Here is a 16,889-nt window from a genome sequence, read left to right on the forward strand (position 1 = left end):
CTGTTAAAAGGTAATGAGTTGAAACTTGAGCGATAGGAAGGAAAAACTTATCTTCACACTTCAATGCCATCTCCACCTTTGAGATCAAAGAAGAATTGAAGAAATGGAGGCGAAATGAAAGATATGATAGGTGATGTGATTGGAAAAGGAGAAAATGAGATGGAAGAGAAAAAGAGTGTTAATCTGTTAATGAATCAAAATCCATTTGTTTCAAGCCGGAACATCCACATTCGCGTAAGGTTAGCTCTCATGATATACATAAAAAGTGCATGTTGCCAAGGGTTCTTTTTTTTTTTGGCCAAACATTGGTCCTGCCTATGGAAATGAATATGTTGGGGAGAGGCAAAACCCACTAAAGTGATATGTATCTTTTGAAATGGATTAGTCTTTCACCATCTACTGAGGTCACCCTTAGTACACAAAATTCATAAAAACTTACCTGGAAATTAAAAATTACTGGTGGTCAGAAAACATGAATTCTTCACTCTTTACATATGCGTATTTTCTCAAGTGAATAATAAGCTTATGTATGAGAGCTTTTTCCCCTATCAAAAATAAAACTTTTTAATTTTATTTAGAGATATAACTGAGTGTAAAATGGGGACTTAAAAGTTAAAACTTATTTGATCCTTTGAATAGTTATGGGATGTAAGAAATATAATATAATCACTTATGTGTCATTTACCCAACAACTTAAGTTTTTGGGATGATTGGTTCATTGTTAGAATTCGAAAATCCTAACGTGGTGAAACGAAAGATAAAATTATGATAAAGGAAAATATTTGTGTTTTATGAACAAGAAACTAATATTATTGAAATAATAAGGATAAATAAAAAGATACAAGAGGCTAGTTCCTCCAAAAGAGTTGGTTCGCTTACAAAATCAAATAATTAATCCATTATTCTAACCTAAGGAGGGTACTCCTATTTATAATAAACTAATCATAATAAGGCAACTTTACCTCTAAGAAATAAAGAAGATATCCTAACCAAAATGAAAGATAACGTCCTAAAATACAATATTAGTTCCTAAAACAAAAAATAGAATCCTAAATGAAAATAAATTAAATGCTTAATATTTAGATCCTAACAATACTTTCCCCCTAAAATCAACCTTGTCCTCAAGGTTGTAAGTAACATAGTAGATCCAATCTTCTCCTCCCAGGTCCCATTGTAGGCGGCAAACCTAGTGAAGTGCCAGAACAACAACCGTCCAAGTGTCCGTATCTGGCGGCATTGGAGGAGGTCGCTTGGACAACACATTGAGGACCCATAGTTGCATCTGCATTGAGGGCTCGCCCTTTCGCATCGAGTGGTCATCTTTGTCCACATAGCCCATAGTTAATTGTGTACTCGGATGTTTGGAAACACATGCATTGCCAAACTTTTTAAGCATAATAGCATTCATAGTCATTGTCAACTGAGCATCAACCATAGAGAGATTGTGCTGATGTGAGACATATTGGCAGCATCTTCTTGAGACCTTCTAGAGGAAAAGTAGTGTCTTGCTTGGACTCATCATAAATCTCATAAGTAAGTGCAACATGTTGATTGCTTGAGTCCTCCTTCAGTACGTCTTCGCTTGAGTCCTCCATGAGTATGCCCACTTCTTCCACCGAAATACTAGCAACGATTTCCCCTTCGCTGTGAGGAGGAGGAGGAAAAGAAACTGCATCAGCCGGTGGTTATCCCTGAGTAAGGCGGAATTCGACATCTCGTGCAAGCTCTGTGACGTGCGACACATTGGTAGGCCGTAAAGAACGCACCCGATAACAAATCTCGAGTTTGAGGCCAATTAGAAAATATCTCAACAACTGGACTTCATAAAGATTCTGAATTCGAACCACCAGAGCTTCAAATTCTCGCACATAAGCAACGCTGCCACTTTGTCTAAGAAATTGCAACTTATCAAAAATGGTACCAAAACATCGAAGCAAGAGCGAGATAAATGAACTCCAAGTAAGGTCGAGATTATGATAACAACAAAAATAGAACAAATGAGTGGCTGTTCCATCCATACTAACGAATGCCAATTGCACCTTATCTTGCTCCTACAAGTGGTGTCCCTTGAAGATTTTTTCGGCTCGAGCGATGCAAGACACCATATTCACCCCATCAAACTTTGGAAACTTTTGCACAATAGCATGCCATTCCTCCATTATGGAGGAACCTGAACAAAAACAGGATGAATAATACGCGATACTATAGCGCGGTTACTGTAGCTTTTTTATTTAACAGGAGCAGAAAGCGGCAGATCTGGCAGCTACAGTGAACTGTGGCTGAGAGTGGTGCGGTTGCGGTAGAGGCAAAGAGGATCTGGCAGGAGTGCGTGGTGGTGGCTGGCGGAATTCAGATCCGGTAGATCAGACCAATTGTTAGGATCCGAAAATCCTAACGGGTGAAACGAAAGATAAAATTATGATAAAGGATACTCTTTTTGTATTTCTGAATAAGAAACTAATATTATTGAAATAATAAGGATAAATAAAAGACACAAGAGGCTAGTTTCTCCAAAAGGGCGGGTTCCCTTACAAAATCAAATACTTAATCCATGATTCTAACCTAAGGAGGGTACTCCTATTTATAATAAACTAATCCTGATAAGATAATTTTACCTCTAAAAAATAAAGATGATATCCTAACCAAAATAAAAGATAACATCCTAAAATACAATATTAGTTCCTAAAACAAAAGATAAAATCCTAAATTAAAATAAATTAAATCCTTAATATTTAGATCCTAACATTCATGATATGGGATATCAACATGAAAGAACTAGTTGTTTTTCATTTGATCTTCAAAGCATACCTTTTTCGCAAATTCTCAAAAAAATACTAGTCATAAAATGTTATGGTAGATTTTAGAATGAAGGGGACATGTATTGCATTTTTTTTGCGTTGCTTCGGTACCCTTTTGAAATTGGAAGGTTTAGAATCCTCTAGTTCATTATTTACAGTAATGGGATAAATTGCAAAAGTTTGTTATCGGATAAATCATAATAAATGAAGTCTAAAAAGGTATGAAACCCCTCCATTTATAGATGAGAATGAGAGAAATTACATTTTTTCTTAGTTTTGTTGCCAATAATCTACAAGAAAAAGAGCACGAAAAGGAAAAGTTGGCCGATTAAAAAAAGAAAATAATTAAATGAGCAATGAAGTGTTTTTTTTTTGGTACATAGGAAAATTAACAGCAAAACTACAAAGCAACTAAATCCTCCTGAAGAAGAGCTAACACTTCATCAGGAGGGGAAACTAGATCTACCACAACACACTGTAACCTTGCTCCCAAGCCAGCTAAGACATCCGCCAGAGCATTTACCTCACGAGGAGCATGGACAACTTTGATCTCCCAATTTCTGGCAAGGAGCAGATGAATGTCCATCAATAAGCTACCATAACGATGACAGTCAATGCCTCGCTTCCCAACCATCTTAACCACCACAAGACAATCCATTCTAACTATAATTTTCCTCCAATTCTTCCTCCATAGGAATCGCAATCCCATTGCCAACGCTTGCATTTCAGCGTATAACAGATCCCCACCAAAATTTCCTGCATAAAATCCTCCTAGCCAGGTTCCTGAAGAGTCCCGAGCAAGACCCCCCATTCCCATACGGTTGTGCATAGGTTTATAGGCTCCATCCACCATCAAAGAGATAAACCCGTTCGACGGAGGCTTCCAGTGAATAACGCGAGGCGGCACCGTCACCGGACCATTATCCCCACCAAGCCAACACTCGTACTCATCCAGATCTCTTCTAATTTCATCACAAACATGAGCAACCATCCATCGTTTGTCACCTAGCATAACTTCATTCCTCACCTCCATTGCCTCCAAAGCACCGCGAGGAACAAGCTGATATGTTGTCCCCTAAGAAGCGTCTGAACCTCTTGCACCGTTGAGGAGAATAAGCCCGGCCAGCGCTGCGCATTAAAAGAGAGCCATACCTCCCTGGCATGCGGGCAATCCCAAAGAGCATGCAAATTATCTTCCAAGCTACAAGAGCAGCGCGCACAACCTGGAGAATGAGCAAGATGGCAACGATACCGGTGAGCATTCACCTGGGTAGCAACATAGAGAAAGAGCCAGACAAAAAGCTTGATTTTCTCAGGAACTTTTAGCTTCCAAATGTTACTCCAATCATTTAGCGGATTCGGACCAAAAACTGGCTTATGCATCCATTGATACACCGACGACGCTGAGTATACACCCGTAGTACATGGCTTCCAAGTCCACACGTCACGCAAATGGGCATCCAGAACTGGAGCAATATCTCTCAATCTCTCCTGATATTCGACAGGGATCGACGTGTACAACATGGAACAATTCCAATTGCCTTCCTGAATCAGGTGCTGCAATTGATGGGTCGTATCGAAAATGTGAACCGCTGGAACAGCTTTGCCCAGAGCTCCAAAACCCGACCAATCATCGAACCAGAGAGAAGTCGCTCCATTCCCTAGCTTATACGAGAACCCCTCCTTCAACTAGTCGCGAGCTTTCAAAAAGCCCTTCCAAAACGATGAAGCATTACGAGCAGCAGGAACAAAGAGAATGTTATTTTGCTGCAAATACTTATGAGTCACAATTTGTACCCACAGTTTTTCTGGTTGATGAAGAAGGGACCATACTGATTTACCAAGTACTGTTGTGTTGGCTGTCACCACATCCCTAACGCCAAGGCCACCTTCCTTCCTATCCTTTTTAACAGTGTCACAATCAACCAAATGCCATCCTCGCTCAGAAGAAGAAGAGGACCAAATAAAATTCTTGGTAGCACGGTTAATCAATTGAGTAGTTTTGCACGGGAGCCAAGCTGTTTGAGTAATATAAGTCGGTAACGCCGTGACCACTGATAACCGAACAAGCGAGTTTTCCATGCTGATAACCTCCTTTGAATCTGATCCAGAAGGAACTGGAACTGAGTGTGAGCAGGTCTTCTTGCATGCAAAGGAAACCCCAAATATTTCCCTAAATTATGGACAATGGGAATGGGACTAGCAGCAGCCAAACGTCTCTGATCGCCTCTAGTGACACCCTTTGAGCACACTGCTTTAGATTTTTGCACATTCACAATCAACCCGGAGCTACGACTAAAGCCATCTAGAATCTGAGCAATATTCCGAAGCTGGCTATCCTTGGCTATATAGAACAACAGAACATCATCAGCAAACAAAATATGAGATAGAGAAGGTCCTCCTCGGGAAATCGAAATAGGAATCCAATCCTTCTCCTCAACCGCTCTCTGAATCCAGATCGAGAGTTTTTCCATGCAAAACACAAAAAGATAGGGAGGACAGCAGATCGCCTTGACAAAGCCCTCTATCCGTTTTGAAGCTTGGAAGCCGATCTCCATTCCAAAGAATAGAAACATAAGAGGACCGCACACAACACATCACTAGATTAATGGTTACCTCCGGAAAATTGAAGTCTCGAAGAGTATCCTCCAAAACATTCCACTCTAATTTGTCATAAGCCTTCTCCAAATCAATCTTCATTGCTAGAGATTCATTCTTTGCTCTAGAGTTCTCCATGAAATGCACCACCTCTTGTGCCAGAATAACATTATCTATAGTGCCTCGACCGAGGATAAAAATGGATTGCAAAGGGCCTATAATATGCTCTAGAAACGGTTGAAGACGACCCACAAAGACTTAAGTTATGATTTTATAGATAACATTACATAAGCCTATGGGGCGGAATTCCTTAATTTGGGTAGGCAAGTCCACCTTAGGAATAAGAACTAACAGCGCTTCAGCAAGGGTTGGATCAATCATGCCTGTTGTGAACGCGTCCTGAACAATCTTCCAAACGTCATCCCCCACAATATCCCAGTAGGTTTTAAAGAACACAAGCTGAAAACCATCTGGTCCCGACGCTTTATATGATTTCATAGACATCAAAGATGTCCGAACCTCCGCTTTAGTGACTGGCGCTATAAGAGCTCTCTTGCAGTTCTCAGAAATTTTTGGCACGTTCCTTGCATGGAAGGGTTCATGTTGTATAGTTCCATACCTGCGAAACAAAGACTTATAAAAATCAATTGCCCCTTCCCGGAGCAGTACATCGTCAGTACACCAATCGCCATTAAGCCGAAGCCTATGAATTTTGTTCCGCTTTCTACGAATGATTGTCTGTGTGTGAAAGAAAGTTGTGTTCCTATCACCAAATTTCACCCACTGTTCCCGTGATTTTTGATACCACAGTAATTCCTCCTGACGCAAGATTATACCATATTCCTCTTGAAGACTACGCTCCAATTGTAGCAAGCTAGAAGTGATCATTGAATCCAATTCACATTGAACTCCTTTAAGCCGACCCTCCACCCTTCTTTTACGTCTAAAAATATTGCCAAAAATCTGCTCATTAAAAGATAACGAATCAACATGTACCCGAGAGAATTTCGCCTGGATATCACCACATGGAGCCCTCCAAGCATTAGAATTTACCTGCTTGTACTGATCATGAGTTGTCCAAGAAGCTCTGAAACAGAATGGACGATCATGGGGGATCGAAGAATTACCCTCCACCCTTCTTTTACGTCTAAAAATATTGCAAAAAATCTGCTCATTAAAGGATAACGAATCAACCTGTATCTGAGAGAGATTCGCCTGGATATCACCACCTGGAACCCTTCAAGCAATAGAATTTACCTGTTTGTACTGATCATGGGTTGTCCAAGAAGCTAAGAAACATAATGGACGATCATGGGGGACCGAAGAATGAGCATCACATTTAACTAAAATAGGATTATGATCCGAGAACATCCGAGTCAACACTTGATAAAGGTTTTTTCCTTGTTGTTTGTACTGCTTTGGAACCAAACCCTTATTATTCAATCGTAGTAAAGTAGATACAAGTTTATCATCCTCAGGGATTATGTGAACATTAGTTCCACCAGTTAAACATTGATCTGAGCGGATAAAAAGATGTTTGATAAATTGTTTTTGTGAATTTTAATATAAGAAAGCGGTAAAAGAAAGTTTACAGAGACAACGAAGAAGAAAACATATTTAGAATGCATTCACCTAATCCTCTAATTGCTTTCAACTCAAACACTTTTGTAATGGTTCATTTCATTTATGATGCCGAGAGCTATCCACCTAACTATCCCTAGCCTAGGTGAATCTATCAGTTGGAATTCCTAGACATAATCCCTTACCATCTAGAAAACAAAAAAGAACACTAAAGCTCAAATTATCACTCAAAGACATTCCCAATAATCTATCTATCCTAAAACAAGGTACCCTAAGCTTGTGAATCCCCGTTGTCACCCGGAAACTCCTGTCAGAACTCAGAACCCCACCTGTCACGTGGAAATCCACTATTGCTCTTACCTAAGATATTCTCACCTTAAGACAATTGGTTCAGTGAGTGGTTTCTCTCTTGAACAGGACCCGCAATTATCTCCCGATCTCATGCTAGTCCTCGGAAATCTAACGCAAATCACTGATACTTGAAGCACATAAAGCAAAACTTTAACACACAAATTGTGACCTAAGACATAGGTGTTCTACCTTCATTTAACTAAGCATACACTAATTCATATCAACCTTCCGATCTATTTATAAATTAGTGAACTTTTTTTGTAATTACGGTTCTCGCACAAGACAAATGTTCTACGCGATGCTGGGACAACCGGTTCGACAACTGACTAACAGTAAGTAAAACCGGCAAAATAATAAAGAAGAACACAGAGGATTTGTAACCCAGTTCAGTGAAAAAACTTTCACCTACGTCTGGAGGGTTTGCACCCAAAGAAAGGAAATTCACTATCTCAAGATTCAGGAATTACAGACACTCATGAACACCACAGTTCATAGTTCACTTCCTAATCTACCTAGTGTATTTCTACTTAGTATCTCAACCTAAGTATGAGAGCCCCTCTCACTTTCTCTCAATCACTGCCACAGTGATTGGTAACAACAATAAACAATCAGAGTTTGAAGAATCAAAGAACACAGAACACAACTTTGCTTTATAGAATCAGGGAGCAAAGTTTGTTCACAAGAAACAAGGATAAAGAACAATGAACAATCCTAAAACACTTGATATTTCTCTATTAGCTTCGGTGGTCCTCAAGCTTTAGGTCTTCATCCCTTTTTATATACTTCAGCAGCAGCAACAATGACACTAGGGTTTGCTTGGGCTGAAGTAACAGATTGCAACAATAATCAAATCAAAACAGAATCTCCAAAGATCTTGTTGTGTTTTTTCCCAAGTAAAGATAGAAACAAATCTTTTATCAAAGATTGTTTCAACAAATAACAACCCACAAATCAAAACCCTTTTGGAACAGCTACTTGATCTTCAAGTAACTATAAAAACATATCTTCATAAAATCTTCAAGGGCCCACAAAATCAAACTTAAGCAAAGGACTGATGTCCTAGCTTCACGAAATCAGATGCCACGACATCTGCTTCGACAATCAGTTATTTTTGACAAAATGCAAGACAAAATGTTCGATCAATCTCCCCCGTTGTCAAATTTTGTCTAAAACAACTCACAGATCAGAGAGGGTAAACATAGAGAACCAAAGCTCCCCCTTAGCAGTAGACTCCCCCTCAAATGATGCATCCATACCAACAACAATCATACTCTAAAAGGCATAGTTGGAACAAAGAACATAGAAGCAGAACATACTAACTATCCAGCAAGTGTAAACCAGTAAACCAGTAGCAACTTGAACAGTAGCAGCTTGGAGTACTACACACCCAGGTACTTGCCTTGTCTTGAAAGTGTCTTCAAGTTATTACAGACCAAAGCAACCAAATAGAAAACATAGTCTTCACAGCAACACAAACAATCAAACTACTCCCCCTTTTTAACACAAATTTGGCAAAGGTGCTTCAGGAAAGTACACTTTGTGCACAGAACAGTACACATAACAGATGGTCATAGAGTTATTGCAGACCAACTTCAGCAAGAAAGTCCATGATCTCCTTGCACTCCTGAGCTTCTTGACTACACTCTCTCTCACAAGCAATCTTTCCCTGACAAACACATTTCCACTTCTGAACACTTGCTTCAGGATGAAATAACACATTTTCTAGAGGAGCAGGGGAAACATTCACAGCAACTCTCTTGTCACTTACCTTTTTCCTAGCAGAAGGCATAATGTCCTTCACATATGGTTCAACATTCCTTTGAATCACTAACATGAACTTTCTTCCATTTCAGAGATCTTGTCTTGGGACACAGACTTTCCTTCTTTCCTTCCTTCTTATCCAGTACAACATCAACATCCTTGTTGGTCCTGAGAAAATGCCTAGGAGCCTTCACAATATATTTCTTCTCCTTCTCTTCAAGCCCTCTTGGTTTCCACTCTTTCCTTGCTGGAGCTATTTGTGGATTAGTCCTTGGTTGATCATGAGAATGAGGATATCCATATAGCTTGTAACAGTAGGGCCTTATATGACCAAGTTTGGCACAGTGATGACATCTCCAAGGAGATTTCTTGGATTTTCTGAACTGAGGGTACACATGTCGTACAGAATGATGCAACATTGGGTCTGGCATTGATTGCTTAGTTTGCTTTTCAGATGAAGCAGACTTATTTGCATTCTTGTAGCTGAAGCCTATCCCTTCCATATCTCCAACTGTTTTCCCAACTTCCAGAATCTCCTCTAACACATTAGTACTATTATTCATCATACGAATAGACTTTGTCATACCTTCAAGCTTTGAGTTCAGTAATGTTACCTCCTCTTGTAGTTTTGCATTAGTGATCTGAAGTTTCTCATTCTCCTCACGCAACTTGCTGATGGTCTTTACTTCTTCTGGCAAGCTGGAGTTATTACTCTGAAGTTGCTTTTTCTCAGCAACCAAATCCTTGACTTCTTTTCTCATTTTCTCACCATACGTACATGATTCCTCCCACTTAGGGGATAAAATGATCAACAATGCAAACATACTGGTCAAATAAGTGCAAATAATGATAATGAAAAACACGTAAATTTGGCACTTATCAGCACTTCAACATAACCTTCTGGAAAAGCATGTCTCCAATCAACATTACCCACCGCTCGATCAACCAAATTGCAAAGCTCGATTAGGGTTAAAGACCCCTCCTCGAACCTTAGAGGGTAGAAGCACTAACCATGGTGTTGTGATAATATTTCTCAAATACTGCAAATGATCCCAAAGCTCCACACGCCTTCCTGGAATTGGACTTGCGTATACAGCGGAGCAAGTCCAAGTATAAGGCCCCACTAGCAACGTAAAAGTGACCACTTGAGGATGCAAGTCCACACTCTGAACGGTAGCTTTACTGCCTTGGTGTAACAAAACCCAAATGCCTCCGCTTTGCCCACGAGCCTCCTCGATACACGCCAAGGAGTAGCCATTAGTGCTCCAGAAATTAGTTGTTGTTACTTTTGGTTGTCTTGCATTTTGTCAAGAACAACCTGATGTCGAAGCAGATGTTGTGACATCTGCATACGTGTAGCACAGGACATTAGCCCTTACTTGGAGTGCTTATGTGTGCCCTGGAAATCTACTGAAGAGTTTATTGTGATTACTTACGCCTTAAGTAGCTATTTATGAGCTGGTTTTATTGTTGGAATAATCTCTGATTAAGGGATTGATTCCTATTGTGTTTGTGATGATTGACTTGTGAACGCAATCAACATTTATGGAAGATTGCGTTCTGATTTGCTGCTGTTGGACTGCTTGCTTCAGCCTCTGGAAACCCTAGTGTGGCTGCTGAAGCATATATATATGAAGATCTAAAACGTGAAGACGGACTGAAGGTTTTGAGAGAAACAGATCAAGTGTTTTAGGGTTGTTATTTGTCTTAGTCCATGTGTTTGTTGTGAACAAACCTTGCTCACTGATTCTATAAAGCAAGGTTGTGTTCTGTGTTTGTTGAGTGTTAAACTCTGATTGTTGTTGTTCTTACCAATCACTGTGACAGTGGTTGAGAGAAAGTGAGAGCGGCTCTCATACTTAGGTCGATATACTAAGTAGAAATACACTGGGTAGATTAGGAAGAGAACTATGAGTTGTGGTGTTCATGAGTGTCTGTAGTTCCTACATCTTGAGATAGTGGATTTCCTTTCTTTCGGTGAAAACCCTCTAGACGTAGGTGAAGTTTCACCGAACTGGGTTAACAACTTTGGTGTTGTGCTTTGTTTATTTTATGCTTGTATTGTTTACTGTTGTGCAATTGTCGAAGCAATTGTCCCAGCATCGCGTAGAACATCTGCCATACGGGAACCAAAATTTCATTAGTTGTCCAATGAAACTGGCAGTGTGTTTCTACTAGAATCAAGACATCTTGTTTAGACCCACGGATAAATTCCTTCAATGCTAATTTGGAATTAGCATTCATCGCTCCTCTTATGTTCCACATGAACACAGGTAAATCTTCAAAGCCTAACATGAGAAACACTTTGAGGAGAAAAAAGGCCGAGGAAAGACCTCATACCCCACCCGATTATTTGAACACCACTTCCTTAGGCAACACAATGTTGCCAATAATTCTTCTATCCTTAGATGCTGAGAACAAATCATTACTTGCAGCACCATCTCCAAAACCCGGATTGATAACAGGACTCAAAAGCACCACTTCACGCGCGGTACTAGTGACCCCAACTCGGGCTAAATAGTCATCTGTCGTCTCCTTGGCCGACGAGGGAGCTTGAGGTAACACCACCTTCCTCATCTGATCTCTTTGCAAATTCTGCGATTTTTACTTATGCTACTGGTTGCAGGCGTCGACTTTGTTTTCGTGCCTCCATCTCCATTCCTAGCACCATTATTATCCAGTGTCAATACCTTATTATTGCGAGGGCGTTTACGGTATTGTGTTGAGTCACTAGAATAGGAAATATCATTGGTTTGGAAAGGTGAGAAATCTCTGGGGATTTGGTTTCCACCTTTCTTGTTATTATCAGCCTTACTACTTGTAACTTTGGATTTACTTCCTTTTCCGTCAGAGTGCATGGAATCCTCCTTGACTGATGCCACCTTTTTGGTTTATTCTTCCTTCTTTCCACTTTCAGCCACTCTCCATGCGCTGAACTTGGACATTTATCTGGTATATTAATTTTTCTTGGAATTACGCCACTCCCCTCGCTAGGGTTTGTGAGGCCTTATGGGCCCTCAGTAGTTTTGGCAACTAGCGCCGCCTCCTCTTCTTGGACTAATGTCGCCGTAGGGGTTATGTCTGCCGCCGACGTAGGCTGATTTTACACCTGAACGGTAGTGCAATTGCGAGTCAAGTGCCCATAGTAACCGCGAGACCCACACAGCAAGTGAAGACCTTCATATTCCACCTTATACCAAGTTCCACGTGGCCGGATCATTCCCACCACCGGTTGGTTCAGGTCAATTTCTACACATACACATGCAAACCTTCCCTTATGCATGTCCACCGTGTTCATATCCACCTTGAGTGGTTTACCTACTCCCTTGGCCAATGCCATCAGGATTTTCCTATGGTAGAACTGGAGCCCTAGCCCAGGTATACGCACCCATACAACCGTGGTATTGATCTTAGGATTCGCTGCCACAAAGTCTGGTGTCCAGGGTTTCACCGACAAATAATGATAAAAAATCCATGGTGCCCCCGTTAGAACTTTTACCTTCTCCTCTTGAGAATCAAACTTCACGTAGAAGTAACCATTGTGAACTTCAAAGCCTTCAAAGCTGCCAGCAAGTCTCCACAAGGATCCCAACCTTTCACACAAGAGTCGATAGCCAATCTTCTTGCCTAGCAACTTGATTACCAAGCAGTCTTCCCATGGATGGCATATAGTCTTGTATGCGTTCTCCTCAAAATCAAAGGACAGAAATAGCCGGTTTCCTTCGACCAAGTCCATCATCATCACCCCTGATTCTAACAAATCAACCTCTTCCGGGATTGAAACAGGCTTAGCTCCAAGGACTTTCTCCTTGAACGTGGGTTTTCATGGCGGTGGTACCGCCTTCTCCTTCGTAGTCTCCTGCGCATCAACAGAATTCTCCATCTGAATCTCATTTCGGTCGTCACTCGTATCTCCCATGGTGAGAGCGAGGGCGAGAATTCTTAGTTACTTTTTGTTGTTGATCAATTGAAAAAGCAAATAAATTACATGAATTTCCTGAATCCAAATTAGACAGACATATTCCAATCGGAAATAACATCTTACTACAATCCATGAAACAGAAAACACTTATTTTGCACACGTGATACATCACAAACGAGTTGAATCAAGAGAACAAATCTCTTGAATCACTCACTTATTCAAGGTTTTATTTTACATACTTTTATTGAAGAGTAACAACTCCACATAAGTGCCAAAGCAGAGAAAGAAACACAAAACACCATTCTTGTGAAACGCCACTTGAAGAAATTGAATGCCATAGAAGTGGAAGCCCATTCCCTACCAATTCAGAGCAGAATATTAGTAATCTTGATAATGAAAAAATCACAACTAAAACTGATTAGCTCTTGATGCTCAGAATAATAGCACATAATTTGTCATAGCTTACTAGACATTTTTATCCTTAATTTTCAATCCACTAATGTAGAATAAAAAATGAAAAATATAGCATGAAATGAGAGGCACAAGTAGAGAAAATATTTTGAGTTTATCTAACAGGAAATCTTTCCACAATTGATTGGAAGGGGAAAAAAAAAGCTAGCGTACCTTCTATTTTCTTAAATTCATATCCTTTGTGAGCTCTGTCATGCTCTGCGTAAATTCATTAGGCATGAAATACATATTGAGAACTTCAAGTTTCGCCAAGTATTGAATGCCCTCGGGTGCTGTCTTGAGTTGGGGGATACTCATCAATCTGAGTTCCTTCAGAGAACGCAGCGCTCCTTGGCCGATGGTGATGGAGTTCAATTTAGGCAAATATCTGAGGCCTAGTTCCTTCAGCCTCCAAAACCCTCCTTCTTGAAAATGCAGACTTTCACCTTCATATGAATCATTTGCGAGATTGAGCCGGAACAAATTTGGCAAATCTTTCAGTGGTTGCAATGGATCATCAATTAACTTGGAGTGTGACAAGCTCAACTCAACAAGATTAGGAAGCCTTGGGATCCATGCAGGCAACTTGCTTAACTTGGCTTTTAGGCGAAGCTTTCGAAGCAATGGTCGGTATGAAAGTAAGCGCAAATCAATAGCTGCATCTTTTGATTTAGCTTCAATGTATAGTTTCTCCAAGTGCCGCATCTCATTAATGGAGGATAATAAATGACTTACCTGCTCTTCCCTCACATCAATTAGGCTTAACTTCCTCATCTTGTTCAGTTCTCCCAGCTCTATGATTGGCTCTACTTCATCATCATCTATTTGCACTTCACTGAGCGTTTGAAGAGATGTCATACCTCCAATACCATCCTTCAATTGAGTCCAAGGCATTCTATTGCCCAGAAGATGTCTCAGCTTTGTAAGATTGCTAACCTCCTTTAGCATCTCATTCACATTTGTTTGCCTTAGATCCAAGGTTTCCAAGTTGTGGAGATTATCAATGGATTTTGGAAGACTTTGTATCCCAGTATTTCTCAAGCTTAAATACTTCAAGAGGATTAGATCCCCCAAATTTTCAGGAAAACAAGACAGCCTTGCATTTGCATTTTCAAAATCAAGCACCTTCAACAACTTGTATTTGGAAAGGATTAGCCTCAAGACGGATTCAGAGAATCCATTTACAATGAAAAAAAGCAGTGAACGAACCAGAGAGCCTTCGGGAAATGACTTTAAATCATTGGGAATGGTTTGAATTGATAGCCGCCGAGTTTTCTCATTTAAGTATGGTGTACCACCTTCAGTAATACATTGCGAAAAAACTCCCGTCGTCATACTCATTCCTACTAAGGATCATCTGATATACCAGGTCATTAAGACGAAAACCCTTAGCTCTGCCATCAATGCCGAAGGAAGATACTTGCAATAAATTTCTATATATTAATTGTGTTAAATACCCTTGACCAACTTCCTCCAAAGTTTTTCCATCTTCTCTTTTGATAAATCCTTCAGCTATCCATTGCCGAATTAATCTTTTTGATTTGATTTCATTATCTTGAGGATACAATCCCAAATATAACAAGCACGTCTTTAGATTGTAAGGCAAGTCATCATAACTGAGACCAATTATTGCTACAATAGGATCCAAATCATTCTCAAGCCTTGAACTTAGATTTTGACTAAAATCTTCCCATTCAAATGTGTTTCTCTCTTTGTAAGATAAAACACCAGCAACAGTCACAATTGCTATAGGTAAACCACCACATTTTTTAACAATGTCCTCGGATATATACTTAAGCTCTTCTGGACTACCTCTGTCAAAGTCATTCCGGAATGCTGTCTTGTAGAACAAGTCCAAAGATTGCTCAAAAGTTAAAGGGTGCAACTCATGCACTTGGACACGAGAAAATTTTCTACAAGACAATGCAACATCCCGGTCCCTTGTTGTGAATAATACCCAACTTCCATTTTTATTATCAATTGCAACAAATTGAATTGTATCCCAAAACTGTGTGTCCCACACATCATCAAACACGATAACATACCTCTTTTGCTTCAAGCAGTTTGACACTGCATGAATCAATGGCGATAGATCCATTGTAAAAACATCATAGGGAGTAAGCTGCTGCAACATGTCTCTCAACAACCCTTCTATGGTGTAGGACTGAGAGACCGTGATCCAAGCGTGACAATCAAACTGCTGAACCACCTTCTGGCTGTGATACACTTTCCTGGCAAGTGTGGTTTTACCTTGTCCTCCCATTCCGACAACAGAGATGACGGTGCGCTCTACTCCTCCGGTGACGAGCCAGGTAATCAATTTATCACTCTCATCTCCAAAGCTCAGATTTTCAGCTTCCTCCATGTAAAGAGGAGCATGTCCAAGGTTCAGCAATGTGGATGGTCCTTCATCTTCCGAGTAAGAACGGATTAGGGAGCCACTCCTCTCCTCGATTTCACGAACACTTGGTTCAATGACCAGACACCTCTCCTCGATTTCCCGAACACTTGACTTGATTCAATGACCGGACACCTCTTCTTGATTTCACGAACACTTGATTCAATGACCTGATTCTCATGATCTATTTGAAGACGAAGCATCAAAGTCTTGATGAAGTCAGAACCCCACAAAGCAAGGCTACACATCCAGGATCACGAGGTTGCTGTTCCTCACGGATCATACACTCATCCATGGCATCTTCCAAGCGAAAATATGCTTCTTTCAGCTCTTTCACCCTTGTCTTAATGTCTCCTTCAGCTTCAGCCACTCTTTCTGCATCATGGATGAAGGCTTGAATTCTTTCTAGTTTATCTTCCATGCCAGCAACTTTTGATTCACCCTTGATCAAATTCGACCCTTCCCGGAATAAGATTGCAATTTCCACCATTTTAGTAGTCTAGCTCAATTGAGAGATGAGGGGAATCGTGTATGTCCTTCAAGTTTTCTAACGCGTGAAGTCTTTGAGCCTGAGGATCGAAGACTTTGAGCTTCCTTGGTCATTCTTTAGTAGTATTTGTTGTTCAAAAGTTCAGAACAACTTGCGTTTAAATAACTTTGAGTAACGTGCTGATTGGAATCAATAATGGTTTACTAACAACAACGCTAACCTTATAGTGCCGGCATAAAAAAACTTACTTTTTTGGATTTTGCTTCAAAAATATTCGCAGGAAAATGTCGTAAGAACATTTGCAAGAAATTTTTGATATAATAGATTTTAAGAAATATTTGTATATTAAACCACTTTGCGTGGATTATTGCTCAATCCGTACGAAAATTCAAAGCAAAATTCTGAACAAAAAAGTTTTCATTTTGTACGGTTAGTGAATCATTATTGGATTGCGATCGGGAAGTTCAATGGAAGTAGCTCACGCCGCTGACAAGGGCCTCTGACCTAGCCTACATCAGGCTCAGGTCAGGCAGGCCAGGC

At 40.3% G+C, this 16,889-nt stretch overlaps 1 pseudogene; it reads right to left on the bottom strand.

Annotated features, from left to right (window-relative positions):
- Window positions 1-13,145: 13,145 nt before the first annotated feature.
- Window positions 13,146-16,479, bottom strand: LOC130726137 (disease resistance protein RPM1-like; annotated as a pseudogene).
- Between the last annotated feature and the right edge of the window lie 410 nt (window positions 16,480-16,889).

Source organism: Lotus japonicus, chromosome 6 (assembly GCF_012489685.1).
Source record: "Lotus japonicus ecotype B-129 chromosome 6, LjGifu_v1.2".
NCBI lineage: Eukaryota > Viridiplantae > Streptophyta > Magnoliopsida > Fabales > Fabaceae > Lotus > Lotus japonicus.